Raw genomic sequence first — 15,462 nt, forward strand, 5'->3', positions numbered from 1 at the left:
CGGGGAGGCGCGAACCCTAGGTAGGTCGGTCTCCTCGCTGGCGGTCGCGGTGGGGCGCCGGGTGGGGAGGCGCAAGTGAAATAGGGGAGACGAGGGGAGGGCGGGGTGGGGAATCTATGCGGTGGCAGTCCGGCCGTAATTCTGCGGAAAGTAGGAGGGCGATTCGGGTAGGGGACGAGGCCAAAGCGGATTCGGTACAATCATCGGCGTCCTTCTTTTCCCAGATTCGAATACCGAATTATATACCATCTCTTTTCCAAGGCCTCCACAAGCCACGTAGACGCTGACTTAAAAAGAGCAAAGTCCAATGGACAGTGATCTGCGCCGGTCGACCGGCCGAACCGCTGCACCGGTCCTACCAGCACCGCTGGATTATTCCATCTGTGGCCATTAGATTAGGAACCCCCACGTCATCTTTTCCCTTCCCAACCGCTTCGTCTCAGATCGGATAGATAGAGATCGACACAGCGTTGACTTGCCGTAGACAAACTGCCCCCCGTAGGTTGTCGCCGTCGTCGACCACGCCGTCTCGCCATGGCCGTCGACGCATCACCGGCGCCTTCGCAGTTGTCGCCGTCGTCAACCACGCTCACCGCCTCGCCACTCGTCGTGATCTACGCATCAAACCATGCCATTCGTGGCCATTGCCGTTGTTGATTGCAACGTATTATACACTCGTCGGCGCAGCCCTCCCGTCCGTCTCTGGTGCAGCTTCGCGCCCCAGGCTCCTAGCAAAAAGATGAGTAGCCATCACCGTCCCAGCAAAAACTCTGCCAGTCGCAGCAAAAGTCACCGATGGTCCCTAAAAAAACAAACTCGCCGGTCCTAGCTTTTACTCGGTGGTGCGTAGTAGCAAATGGCAACGACGGTTGTAGCAAAAAAGCAACCAGTTGTAGCAAAAAAACGATGCCGTTGGTGCGTGATAGCAAAACAAATTGCGGGTTGTAGCAAAACGCCAGCGTGTTGTAGCAATAATCAACACGGGGATGAGTTGTAGCAAAAAGCCGGGGTTGTAGCTAAACAAGATGTAGATTGTAGCATCACGTATGGTGCTTTTATCAGGGAAAGGCTAGTCGGAGTAGCACCGCCGTCCTGAAACTGCGAATCGTGATCACCATGGTCACCATGGTCGCCGTCGAAGGGGAGAAAACCCATTCCAGCAATTCTGGAAGCCGGTTCCAGCAAATGTCGCGGACGGTTGCGGCAAAACGACGCCCTTCCGACAGCGATTCCAGCAAATTTTATTGCTGGTTCCAGCAAATCTCGACATTGGTTCCAGCAAATATGAACGTCGGTTACAACTTTTTATCACGGCAGAGGGCAGGCCCCGTTGCAGCTTCTGTGGCGCCGGTCGCAGCTTTTCTGCCGGCCGGTTCCAGCTTTTTCATGCGCCATTGTAGCATGGGTTGCCGCAGCTGTTGTAGCACGCACGGCTGGTAGTCCTGTTGGTCGCTGCTTTGGTTCCAGCAAAATGGCGACGACACCGCGCATCACAGCTTGCACCTTCCCCCGTTGCAGCAGCTCCATAGCGACGGCATCCCATGCAGCAGCAGCTCCACGACGATGCGGCTTTCCGGCGAGGAGGGTGCCCCGTGCAGCAGCAGCAGCAGCAGCAATGGCGTCTGAAAAAATTAGATAGGCAGGAGAAGCGACGTGGGCAGGGTAGGAAGAAAAGGGGCGGGATGTGGTGTGTGGCCAGCATTCGCGCTGAAGAAGATAAGGGAGCAAGGTGGTGTGCGGGGCTCGCGTGGGGATGACGTGTCCCTCTTGCCTTAGTGCTACGCGCGATGTGAGCGAGTCGACCGGACGAAATTTCGGCCGGTGCGCCGGATACAAGTGTTTACCAAGTCCAATGGGGGCGGTCCAAACGAACGACGATTTCGTCCGTTTTTTTGTCTGTTTGGGTCAGCCGGCCGTCCGGCCGCCCGGCGTCCCCCTGTTTTAGATACGGGTCGGCAACGCGCCTAATGCGCCGAGCCATATGTGTCGGCGTGTCCGGCTGGCTGTCCTGTTTTGCATGAACTTGCGTATACTTTGAATCAAATAACACGGTTTGGACCGAATAAAAAAATAAATGATGCCTCACGTAGTTTTGCAAACGAATAAAAGAAGCTACATCTATTGGTTGCCGACATGAGCCCACATATGCTCAACCGAATCATTTTGCAGTTGCGCGTGAGTTTTTTCAATCGCGCATGCCTTGATGAAATTGGATGAACTGTTCAAACGTTGCCGCTCCTCCATGCTCAGGCACAACATCCTCACCCTGAAACTGGAACCCTTGATCGTACAAACGTTCCGGGCGCTCGTCTTCTACGATCATATTATGCATGATCGCACAAGCAGTCATCACCCCCCATAGTTTCTGCGTGCTCCGGGTATTAGCAGGATACCGAACGATGCTCCATCGAGATTGCAAAACACCAAAGACACGCTCGACATCCTTCCTAGCACTCTCTTGCTCTTGGGCAAATCTTTTCCTCTTCTCTCCGACATGGTTGGGTATTGTCTTACAATAGTGGCCCACTGATGATAGATACCGTCATCCAGGTAGTATCCTTTGTCGTAGTTGTGGCCGCTGACAATAAAGTTCACCGGTGGGCTGTTGCCATCGGCAAGCATAGTAAACACCAGCGAGCGCTGAAGCACGTTGATATTATTGTGTGATCTGGTCATGCCAAAGAAAGAGTGCCAGATCCATAGATCTTGAGACGCCACGACCTCTAGTATGACAGTGCAAGCCCTGACATGGCCCTTATGCTGCCCTTGCCAAGCAGAAGGGCAGTTCTTCCATTCAACTCTCAGTGCATGCAGTCTATGCTACCAAGTATCCCTGCAAAGCCCCTGCTGGCATTCATCGCCAACAAACGGGTTGTATCTTCAGCAGTCGGCTCTCTCAAGTACTCAGGCCCAAATACAGCAATAACAGCCTTGCAGAACTTATCCAGGGACTCTAGGCATGTGGACTCACTCATACGGACGTACTCGTCAATGAGATCACCGGGCACTCCGTATGCAAGCATTCGGATGGCGGTGATACGTCTCCAACGTATCTATAATTTATGAAGCATTCATGTTCTTTTATTATCTGTTTTGAATGATTATGTGCTTTATTATACACTTTTATATTACTTTTGGGACTAACCTATTAACCGGAGGCCCAGCCCATATTATTGTTTTATTGCCTGTTTCAGCATTTCGAAGAAAAGGAATATCAAACTGAGTCCAAACGGAACGAAACCTTCGGCAGCGTGATTTTTGGGAAGATTATGATCCAGGAGACTTGGAGTGCAAGCCGGAGGGTCATCGAGGAAGCCACGAGATAGGAGGGCGCCCCCCTCCCCCCCCCCCGTACAGGGCACGCCCCCCTGTCTCGTGGGCCCCTCGAGCACCTCCCGACCGACTTCTTTCACCTATATATTCCCTCGTACCCTAAAAACATCGAATATCAAGATAGATCGGGAGTTCCGCCGCCGCAAGCCTCTGTAGCCACCAGAAACCTCTCGGAGCCCTTCCCAGCACCCTGCCGGAGGGGGGATCCTTCACCGGTGGTCATCTTCATCATCTCGGCGCTATCCATGACGAGGAGGGAGTAGTTCACCCTCGAGGCTGAGGGTATGTACTAGTAGCTATGTGTTTGATCTCTCTCTCTCCCATGTTCTCTCTCGTGTTCCCTCTATGGCACGGTCTTGATGTATCCCGCTTTGCTATTGTAGTTGGATCTTATGATATGTTTCTGTTGGAAATATGCCCTAGAGGCAATAATAAAAGGATTATTATTATATTTCCTTGTTCATGATAATTGTCTTTTATTCATGCTATAATTGTATTATCCGGAAATCGTAATACACGTGTGAATACATAGACCACAATATGTCCCTAGTGAGCCTCTAGTTGACTAGCTCGTTGATCAATAGATAGTCATGGTTTCCTGACTATGGACATTGGATGTCATTGATAACGGGATCACATCATTAGGAGAATGATGTGATGGACAAGACCCAATCCTAAGCATAGCACAAGATCGTGTAGTTCGTTTTGCTAGAGCTTTTCCAATGTCAAGTATTTTTTCCTTAGACCATGAGATCGTGTAACTCCCGGATACCGTAGGAGTGCTTTGGGTGTACCAAACCTCACAACGTAACTGGGTGACTATAAAGGTGCACTACAGGTATCTCCGAAAGTGTCTATTGGGTTGACACGGATCGAGACTGGGATTTGTCACTCCGTATGACGGAGAGGTATCTCTGGGCCCACTCGGTAATGCATCATCATAATGAGCTCAAAGTGACCAAGTGTCTGGTCACGGGATCATGCATTATGGTACGAGTAAAGTGACTTGCCGGTAACGAGATTGAACAAGGTATTGGGATACCGATGATCGAATCTCGGGCAAGTAACGTACCGATTGACAAAGGGAATTGTATACGGGGTTGCTTGAATCCTCGACATCATGGTTCATCCGATGAGATCATCGAGGAGCATGTGGGAGCCAACATGGGTATCCAGATCCCGCTGTTGGTTATTGACCGGAGAGCAGTCTCGGTCATGTCTGCGTGTCTCCTGAACCCGTAGGGTCTACACACTTAAGGTTCGGTGACGCTAGGGTTGTAAAGATATTAGTATGCAGCAAACCGAAAGTTGTTCGGAGTCCCGAATGAGATTCCAGATGTCACGAGGAGTTCCGGAATGGTCCGGAGGTAAAGAATTATATATGGGAAGTCGAGTTTCGGCCATCGGGAAAGTTTCGGGGTTCACCGGTATTGTACCGGGACCACCGGAAGGGTCCCGGGGGGTCCACCGGGTGGGGCCACCCATCCCGGAGGGCCCCATGAGCTGAAGTGGGAGGGGAACCAGCCCCTGGTGGGCTGGTGCGCCCCCCTGGGCCCCCCTCTGCGCCTAGGGTTGGGAACCCTAGGGGAGGGGGCGCCTCCACTTGCCTTGGGGGGCAAGTCTCCCCCCTTGGCCGCCGCCCCCCCTAGGAGATCCCATCTCCTAGGGCCGCCGCCCCCTGGGGTCCCTATATAAAGAGGGGGTGGGAGGGCAGCCGCACCCTGACACCTGGCGCCTCCCTCCCCCCTTGCTACACCTCTTCCTCCCGTAGTCGCTTGGCGAAGCCCTGCCGGAACCCTGCTGCATCCACCACCACGCCGTCGTGCTGCTGGATCTTCATCAACCTCTCCTTCACCCTTGCTGGATCAAGAAAGAGGAGATGTCACGCTGACCGTATGTGTGTTGAACACGGAGGTGCCGTCCGTTCGGCGCTAGGATCTCCGGTGATTTGGATCACGACGAGAACGACTCCCTCAACCCCGTTCTCTTGAACGCTTCTGCACGCAATCTACAAGGGTATGTAGATGCACTCCTCTCTCTCGTTGCTAGATGAACTCATAGATTGATCTTGGTGAACGTAGGAAATTTTTTATTTTATGCAATGTTCCCCAACAGTGGCATCATGAGCCAGGTCTATGTGTAGTTCTCTATTGCACGAGTAGAACACAAATCTGTTGTGGGCGTAGATGTTGTCAACTTTCTTACCGCTACTAGTCTTATTCTGCTTCAGCGGTATTGTGGGATGAAGCGGCCCGGACCGACCTTACAAGCACGCTTACGTGAGACAGGTTCCACCGACTGACATGCACTAGTTGCATAAGGTGGCTAGCGGGTGTCTGTCTCTCCCACTTTAGTTGGAGCGGATTCGATGAAAAGGGTCCTTATGAAGGATAAATAGAAGTTGACAAATCACGTTGTGGTTATTCGTAGGTAAGAAAACATTCTTGCTAGAACCCTATTGCAGCCACGTAAAAGATGCAAACAACAATTAGAGGACGTCTAACTTATTTTTGCAGTAATTGCTTTGTGATGTGATATGGCCAAAAGTTGTGATGAATGATGAATGATATATTGTGATGTATGAGATCATGTTCTTGTAATAGGAATCACGACTTGCATGTCGATGAGTATGACAACCGGCAGGAGCCATAGGAGTTGTCTTAATTATTGTATGACCTGCGTGTCAATGATTTAACGCCATGTAATTACTTTACTTTATTGCTAAACCGTTAGCCATAGTAGTAGAAGTAATATTTGGCGAGAAACTTCATGGAGACACGATGATGGAGATCATGATGATGGAATCATGGTGTCATGCCGGTGACGAAGATGATCATGGAGCCCCGAAGATGGAGATCAAAGGAGCTATATGATATTGGCCATATCATGTCACTAGTATATAATTGCATGTGATGTTTATTATGTTTATGCATCTTGTTTACTTAGAACGACGGTAGTAAATAAGATGATCCCTTATAATAATTTCAAGAAAGTGTTCCCCCTAACTGTGCGCCGTTGCTAAAGTTCGTCGTTTCGAAGCACCACGTGATGATCGGGTGTGATAGATTCCTACGTTCACATACAACGGGTGTAAGACAGTTTTACACATGCAAAAACACTTAGGTTAACTTGACGAGCCTAGCATGTACATACATGGCCTCGGAACACAGAGGCCGAAAGGTCGAACATGAGTCGTATGGAAGATACGATCAACATGGAGATGTTCACCGATGATGACTAGTCCATCTCACGTGATGATCGGACACGACCTAGTCGACTCGGATCATGTAACACTTAGATGACTAGAGGGATGTCAAATCTGAGTGGGAGTTCATTAAATAATTTGATTAGATGAACTTAATTATCATGAACTTAGTCTAAAATCTTTGCAAAATATGTCTTGTAGATCAAATGGCCAACGCTCATGTCAACATGAACTTCAACGTGTTCCTAGAGAAAACCAAGCTGAAAGATGATGACAGCAACTATACAGACTAGGTCCGGAACCTGAGGATCATCCTCATAGCTGCCAAGAAAGCATATGTCCTAGAAGGACCGCTAGGTGAAGCACCCATCCCAGAGAACCAAGACGTTATGAACGCTTGGCAGTCACGTGCTGATGATTACTCCCTCGTTCAGTGCGGCATGCTTTACAGCTTAGAACCGGGGCTCCAAAAGCGTTTTGAGCAACACAGAGCATATGAGATGTTCGAGGAGCTGAAAATGGTTTTCCAAACTCATGCCCGGGTCGAGAGATATGAAGTCTCTGACAAGTTCTATAGTTGTAAGATGGAGGAAAATAGTTCTGTCAGTGAGCACATACTCAAAATGTCTGGGTTGCACAACCGCCTGTCCCAGCTGGACATTAACCTCCCGGACGAGGCGGTCATTGACAGAATCCTTCAGTCGCTCCCACCGAGCTACAAGAGCTTTGTGATGAACTACAATATGCAGGGGATGGTGAAAACTATTCCTGAAGTATTTTCAATGCTGAAGTCGGCAGAGGTAGAAATCAAGAAAGAACATCAAGTGTTGATGGTCAATAAAACCACCAAGTTCAAGAAGGGCAAGGGTAAGAAGAACTTCAATAAGGACGGCAAAGATGTTGCCGCGCCTGGTAATCCAGTTGCCGGGAAGAAGTCAAGGAATGGACCCAAGCCTGAGACTGAGTGCTTTTATTGCAAAGGAAAGGGTCACTGGAAGCAGAACTGCCCCAAATACTTAGCGGACAAGAAGGCCGGCAACACTAAAGGTATATGTGATATACATGTAATTGATGTGTACCTTACCAATACTCGTAGTAACTCCTGGGTATTTGATACCGGTGCCGTTGCTCATATTTGTAACTCACAGCAGGAGCTGCGGAATAAGTGGAGACTGGCGAAGGACGAGGTGACGATGCGCGTCGGGAATGGTTCCAAGGTCGATGTGATCACCGTCGGCATGCTACCTCTACATTTACCCACTGGATTAGTTTTAAACCTCAATAATTGTTATTTAGTGCCAAGTTTGAGCATGAACATTGTATCTGGATCTCGTTTAATGCGAGATGGCTACTCCTACTCATTTAAATCCGAGAATAATGGTTGTTCTATTTATATGAGAGATATGTTTTATGGTCATGCCCCGATGGTCAATGGTTTATTCTTAATGAATCTCGAACATAATGTTACACATATTCATAGTGTGAATACTAAAAGATGTAAAGTTGATAACAATAGTCCCACATACTTGTGGCACTGCCGCCTTGGTCACATTGGTGTCAAGCGCATGAAGAAGCTCCATGCTGATGGACTTTTAGAGTCTCTCGATTATGAATCATTTGACACATGCGAACCATGCCTCATGGGCAAAATGACCAAGACTCCGTTCTCCGGAACAATGGAGCGAGCAACCAACTTATTGAAAATCATACATACTGATGTGTGTGGTCCAATGAGCGTTGAGGCTCGCGGAGGATATCGTTATGTTCTCACTCTCACTGATGACTTAAGTAGATATGAGTATGTCTACTTGATGAAACACAAGTCTGAGACCTTTGAAAAGTTCAAGGAATTTCAGAATGAAGTAGAGAATCAACGTGACCGAAAATAAAGTTCTTACGATCAGATCGTGGAGGAGAATATTTAAGTCACGAATTTGGTACGCACTTAAGGAAATGTGGAATCGTTTCACAACTCACGCCCCCTGGAACACCTCAGCGTAACGGTGTGTCCGAACGTCGTAATCGCACTCTATTGGATATGGTGCGATCTATGATGTCTCTTACCAATATACCGCTATTATTTTGGGGATACGCTCTAGAGACAGCTACATTCACTTTAAATAGGGCTCCATCTAAATCCATTGAGACGACACCGTATGAATTATGATTTGGGAAGAAACCTAAGTTGTCGTTTCTAAAAGTTTGGGGATGCGATGCTTATGTCAAGAAACTTCAACCTGAAAAGCTCGAACCTAAGTCGGAAAAATGCGTCTTCATAGGATACCCTAAGGAAACCATTGGGTATACCTTCTACCTTAGATCTGAAGGCAAGATCTTTGTTGTCAAGAACGGATCCTTTCTGGAAAAAGAGTTTCTCTCGAAAGGAGTAAGTGGGAGGAAAGTAGAACTCGATGAAGTACTGCCTCTTGAACCGGAAAGTAATGCAGCTCAGGAAAATGTTCCTGTGGTGCCTACACCAACTGGAGAGGAAATTAATGATGAGGATCAAGGTACTTCTGATCAAGTTGCTACTGAACTTCGTAGGTCCACAAGGACACATTCCACACCAGAGTGGTATGGCAACCCTGTCCTGGAAATCATGTTGTTAGACAACGGTGAACCTTCGAACTATGAAGAAGCGATGGCGGGCCCAGATTCCAACAAATGGCTTGAAGCCATGCAATTCGAGATAGAATCCATGTATGAAAACAAAGTATGGACTTTGACAGACTTGCCCGATGATCGGCGAGCGATAGAAAACAAATGGATCTTTAAGAAGAAGACGGACGCGGATGGTAATGTTACCATCTATAAAGCTCGACTTGTCGCTAAGGGTTATCGGCAAGTTCAAGGGGTTGACTACCATGAGACTTTCTCTCCCGTAGCGAAGCTGAAGTCCGTCCGAATCATGTTAGCAATTGCCGCATACTATGATTATGAGATATGGCAGATGGACGTCAAAACGACATTCCTTAATGGCTATCTTAAGGAAGAACTGTATATGATACAGCCGGAGGGTTTTGTCAATCCTAAGAATGCTAACAAGGTATGCAAGCTCCAGCGATCCATTTATGGGCTAGTGCAAGCATCTCGGAGTTGGAACATTCGCTTTGATGAGATGATCAAAGCGTTTGGGTTTATGCAGACTTATGGAGAAGCCCGCGTTTACAAGAAAGTGAGTGGGAGCTTTGTAGCATTTCTCATATTATATGTAGATGACATACTTTTGATGGGAAATGATATAGAACTTTTGGACAGCATTAAGGCCTACTTGAATAAGTGTTTTTCAATGAAGGACCTTGGAGAAGCTACTTACATACTAGGCATCAAGATCTATAGGGATAGATCGAGACGCCTCATAGGTCTTTCACAAAGCACATACCTTGATAAGATATTGAAGAAGTTCAAAATGGATCAGTCCAAGAAAGGGTTCTTGCCTGTATTGCAAGGTGTGAGATTGAGCTCGGCTCAATGCCCGACCACGGCAAAAGATAAAAAAGAGATGAGTGTCATCCCCTATGCCTCAGCCATAGGATCTATTATGTATGGCATGCTGTGTACCAGACCTGATGTAAACCTTGCCGAAGTTTGGCAGGAAGGTACCAAAGTAATCCCGGCAAGGAACACTGGACAGCGGTCAAGAATATCCTTAAGTACCTGAAAAGGACAAAGGACATGTTTCTCGTCTATGGAGGTGACGAAGAGCTCGTCATAAAGGGTTACGTCGACGCTAGCTTCGACACAGATCTGGATGACTCTAAGTCACAAACCGGATATGTGTATATGTTGAATCGTGGAGCAGTAAGCTGGTGCAGTTGCAAGCAGAGCGTCGTGGCGGGATCTACATGTGAAGCGGAGTACATGGCAGCCTCGGAGGCAGCACATGAAGCAATATGGATGAAGGAGTTCATCACTGACCTAGGAGTCATACCCAATGTGTCGGGGCCAATCACTCTCTTTTGTGACAACACTGGAGCTATTGCCCTTGCCAAGGAGCCCAGGTTTCACAAGAAGACCAGGCACATCAAGCGTCGTTTCAACTCCATCCGTGAAAATGTTCAAGATGGAGACATAGATATTTGCAAAGTACATACGGATCTGAATGTCGCAGATCCGTTGACTAAACCTCTTCCGCGAGCAAAACATGATCAACACCAGAACTCTATGGGTGTTCGATTCATCATAATGTAACTAGATTATTAACTCTAGTGCAAGTGGGAGACTGTTGGAAATATGCCCAAGAGGCAACAATAAAAGGATTATTATTATATTTCCTTGTTCATGATAATTGTCTTTTATTCATGCTATAATTGTATTATCTGGAAATCGTAATACACGTGTGAATACATAGACCACAATATGTCCCTAGTGAGCCTCTAGTTGACTAGCTCGTTGATCAACAGATAGTCATGGTTTCCTGACTATGGACATTGGATGTCATTGATAACGGGATCACATCATTAGGAGAATGATGTGATGGACAAGACCCAATCCTAAGCATAGCACAAGATCGTGTAGTTCGTTTTGCTAGAGCTTTTCCAATGTCAAGTATTTTTTCCTTAGACCATGAGATCGTGTAACTCCCGGATACCGTAGGGGTGCTTTGGGTGTACCAAACCTCACAACGTAACTGGGTGACTATAAAGGTGCACTACAGGTATCTCCGAAAGTGTCTGTTGGGTTGACACGGATCGAAACTGGGATTTGTCACTCCGTATGACGGAGAGGTATCTCTGGGCCCACTCGGTAATGCATCATCATAATGAGCTCAAAGTGACCAAGTGTCTGGTCACAGGATCATGCATTACGGTACGAGTAAAGTGACTTGCCGGTAACGAGATTGAACAAGGTATTGGGATACCGACGATCGAATCTCGGGCAAGTAACGTACCAATTGACAAAGGGAATTGTATACGGGGTTGCTTGAATCCTCGACATCGTGGTTCATCCGATGAGATCATCGAGGAGCATGTGGGAGCCAACATGGGTATCCAGATCCCGCTGTTGGTTATTGACCGGAGAGCAGTCTTGGCCATGTTTGCGTGTCTCCCGAACTCGTAGGGTCTACACACTTAAGGTTCGGTGACGCTAGGGTTGTAAAGATATTAGTATGCAGCAAACCGAAAGTTGTTCGGAGTCCCGGATGAGATACCGGACGTCACGAGGAGTTCCGGAATGGTCCGGAGGTAAAGAATTATATATGGGAAGTCGAGTTTCGGCCATCGGGAAAGTTTCGGGGTTCACCGGTATTGTACCGGGACCACCGGAAGGGTCCCGGGGGTCCTCCGGGTGGGGCCACCCATCCCGGAGGGCCCCATGGGCTGAAGTGGGAGGGGAACCAGCCCCTGGTGGGATGGTGCGCCCCCCTGGGGCCCCCTCTGCGCCTAGGGTTGGGAACCCTAGGGGGAGGGGGCGCCTCCACTTGCCTTGGGGGGCAAGTCTCCCCCTTGGCCGCCGCCCCCCTGGGGTCCCTATATAAAGAGGGGGGAGGGCAGCCGCACCCTGACACCTGGCGCCTCCCTCCCCCTTGCTACACCTCTTCCTCCCGTAGTCGCTTGGTGAAGCCCTGCCGGAACCCTGCTGCATCCACCACCACGTCGTCGTGCTGCTGGATCTTCATCAACCTCTCCTTCCCCCTTGCTGGATCAAGAAGGAGGAGATGTCACGCTGACCGTACGTGTGTTGAACGCGGAGGTGCCGTCTGTTCGGTGCTAGGATCTCCGGTGATTTGGATCACGACGAGAACGACTCCCTCAACCCCGTTCTCTTGAACGCTTCCGCACGCGATCTACAAGGGTATGTAGATGCACTCCTGTCTCTCGTTGCTAGATGAACTCATAGATTGATCTTGGTGAACGTAGGAATTTTTTTATTTTATGCAACGTTCCCCAATAGTTTCTTCCCCTCTACTCTCTTGTGGTGAATTGAGTTTTCCCTTTGAAGTTATCTTATCGGATTGAGTCTTTTATGAGAACACTTGATGTATGTCTTGCCGTGCTTATCTGTGGTGACAATGGGATATCATGTGCCACTTGATGTATGTTTTGGTGACCAACTTGCGGGTTCCACCCATGAACCAAAGCATAGGGGTTGGCACATGTCTTGACTCTCCGGTAGAAACTTTGGGGCACTCTTTGAAGTACTTTGTGTTGGTTGAATAGATGAATCTGAGATTGTGTGATGCATATCGTATAATCATGCCCACGAATACTTGAGGTGAAAATTGAGTATCTAGGTGACATTAGGGTTTTGGTTGATTTGTGTCTTAAGGTGTTATTCTAGTATGAACTCTATGATAGATTGAGCGGAAAGAATAGCTTCATGTTATTTTACTACGAACTCTTGAATAGATAGAACAGAAAGGATAACTTTGAGGTGGTTTCATACCTTACCATAATCTCTTCGTTTGCTCTCCGCTATTAGTGGCTTTGGAATGACTCTTTGTTGCATGTTGAGGGATTGTTATATGATCTATCTATGTTATTATTGTTGAGAGAACTTGCACTAGTGAAAGTATGAACCTTAGGCCATGTTTCCTAGCATTGCAATACCGTTTACGCTCACTTTTGCCACTTGTTACCTTGCTGTTTTTATAATCTCGGATTACAAAAACCTTTATCTACTATCCATATTGCACTTGTATCACCATCTCTTCGCCGAACTAGTGCACCTATACAATTTACTATTGTATCACTAGTAGAAAAAGGGTCAAATGTGAAGCACATTAGTGCCGGTTTGAATTTGAGCCGGCACTAATGTGTCCATTAGTGCCGGTTCCAACGGCTAGGCGGGCGGACATCATTAGTACTGGTTCGTGGGTAACAGTTAGTACCGATTCATGCCACGAACTGGTACTAATGATGTTGTGTCAGGCTGTGGGCCCCACGAACACCTTTAGTACCGGTTCATGGCATGAACCGGTACTAGAGTTTCTTATTAAGCTGATTTTTAGTCCCACCTCGCTAGGAGAGAGGTAGTAGGAGCGGTTTATAAGCCGTGAGTGCAGAGACGATTAAGGAGAGGCGCAATGCTCACCTGCAGGTTGCTTAGCTTCAAGCGTTTCGGAATAGAATAGATTGCATGGAGCTATGTGCAGTGTAGTCTACCCTATTTCGAAAGGCTTGAAGCTAATTAACGAGCATTGCGCCTTTTTTATTTTTAATAACTTATTAGAACTCCGGACTTCTTGTGTTACGGCAAAAACTGGATGCACTTGTACAAACTGGACAATCTCTTTCGAAGTATCAGGGTCGGTTTCAGACGAAAACTCGTCTGTTACACCGACACTTCATTTTTTAAACTTATTACAACTTTAGACTTTTTTGCGTTCAGTACGCACCATTCTAAGCCACGTCATCAATTTTCAACCCTTTCTGACATCATTTGCTCCTCTAGCACGAACCGGTACTAAAGAGGTTGTGGCAGGGCTATTTTTAGTCCCACCTCGCTCCCCTAGCAAGATTTTGACCACCTTAAATATGATACTTCTCAAACTATCACAAGCATTTGGTCTTCAATGAACTCTATGTGTAGGATCTGTGGCTGCAATAGGAGTCTTCGCCGGTTCTTAAATCGGTTGTAGATTCCTATTGACAATTTAGATTCTATACAAAAAGATCATTGATGATCAATGTATTTTTTATGTACTTCTCTCTGTAGTAGTAGCGCGTTTTGGCTGAAAGGCGGTACTGATCAATGTATTTTTTCTGTGTTCAGATGCACAATTTAAATATGTTACTTATCAAACTATCACAAGCATTTGGTCTTCCAACACGTTCTGACATCATTTGCTGTTTTTCAGTCACCGATTTGTTTAGATCAGAGCTAAATGACCGTAAAAATGAAAATCACTACAAAACAAACTCTGAAAATGTTGAAGGTATCATCACTACCCGCATAGCATGTGCGAAAGAGTAGAGAGGGTCACGGCAAAAAAGAAAAAACTATATAAAAAATTACTCAAAAATAAATAGAAGAAAACAAATAAAGCAGAAAAGGAAAAACTATATAAAAAATTACTCAAAAATAAATACAAGAAAATAAATAATGCAGAAAAGAAAAAAATATATAAAGCAAAAATATTCACAAAGAAACTAAATACACCAAAAAAACTACTCAGAAATAAATAGAAGAAAACAAATAAAGCAGTAAAGAAAAAACTATATAAAAAAATTACTCAAAAATAAATAGAAGAAAATAAATAATGCAGAGAAGAAAAAATTTATATAAAGCAAAAATATTCACAAAGAAACTAAATACAGCAAAAAAACTACTCAAAAATAAATAGGAAAAAACAAATAAAGCAGAAAAGAAAAAAGTGTATAAAAATTACTCAAAATAAATACAAGAAAATAAATAATGCAGAAAATAAAAAAAATAAAAAAATTGTTGGGGCGCTGCCCGGTGGGCCTGCCAGACCTAGGGTGTGCAAATTCAGGCGCATAAGGGCCAGCAGGTTCACAGGGCAGCACGCCGGAGTTAGGCCCAGAAGCCTGCTATATAGAGGAGTTCGAAAGGACAGCCGCGGCTGGGTTTATAAATCAGTGCGGCTGCCCTTTGCTCGGCGAGGTGGGACTAAAAATAGCGCACCGCGGGTGGCAGCGCACGGCCTTTAGTACCGGTTGGTGGCTCCAACCGGTACTAATGGTTGTCCTTTAGTACCGGTTGGAGCCACCAACCGGTACTAAAGGCCCTCGTTTCCCGCCGCTTGGCCTGACCAAAATTGGCCTTTAGTACCGGTTGGTAGCTCCAACCGGTACTAAAGGCACCTCCTATATATATGGCACTTACAAAAATTCAGTTCCATCGACCACTTCTTCTCCACTTCTCACGCGACATCTATCGCGCCGCCGCCGCCGTGCCGTCGCCCCCGCCGCGTGCCGCCACCCTCGCAGCCCGTCGTCGCCGTCCCCGCCGTCCCCGCC

Source organism: Triticum dicoccoides, chromosome 6B, assembly GCF_002162155.2.
Source record: "Triticum dicoccoides isolate Atlit2015 ecotype Zavitan chromosome 6B, WEW_v2.0, whole genome shotgun sequence".
Taxonomy (NCBI): domain Eukaryota; kingdom Viridiplantae; phylum Streptophyta; class Magnoliopsida; order Poales; family Poaceae; genus Triticum; species Triticum dicoccoides.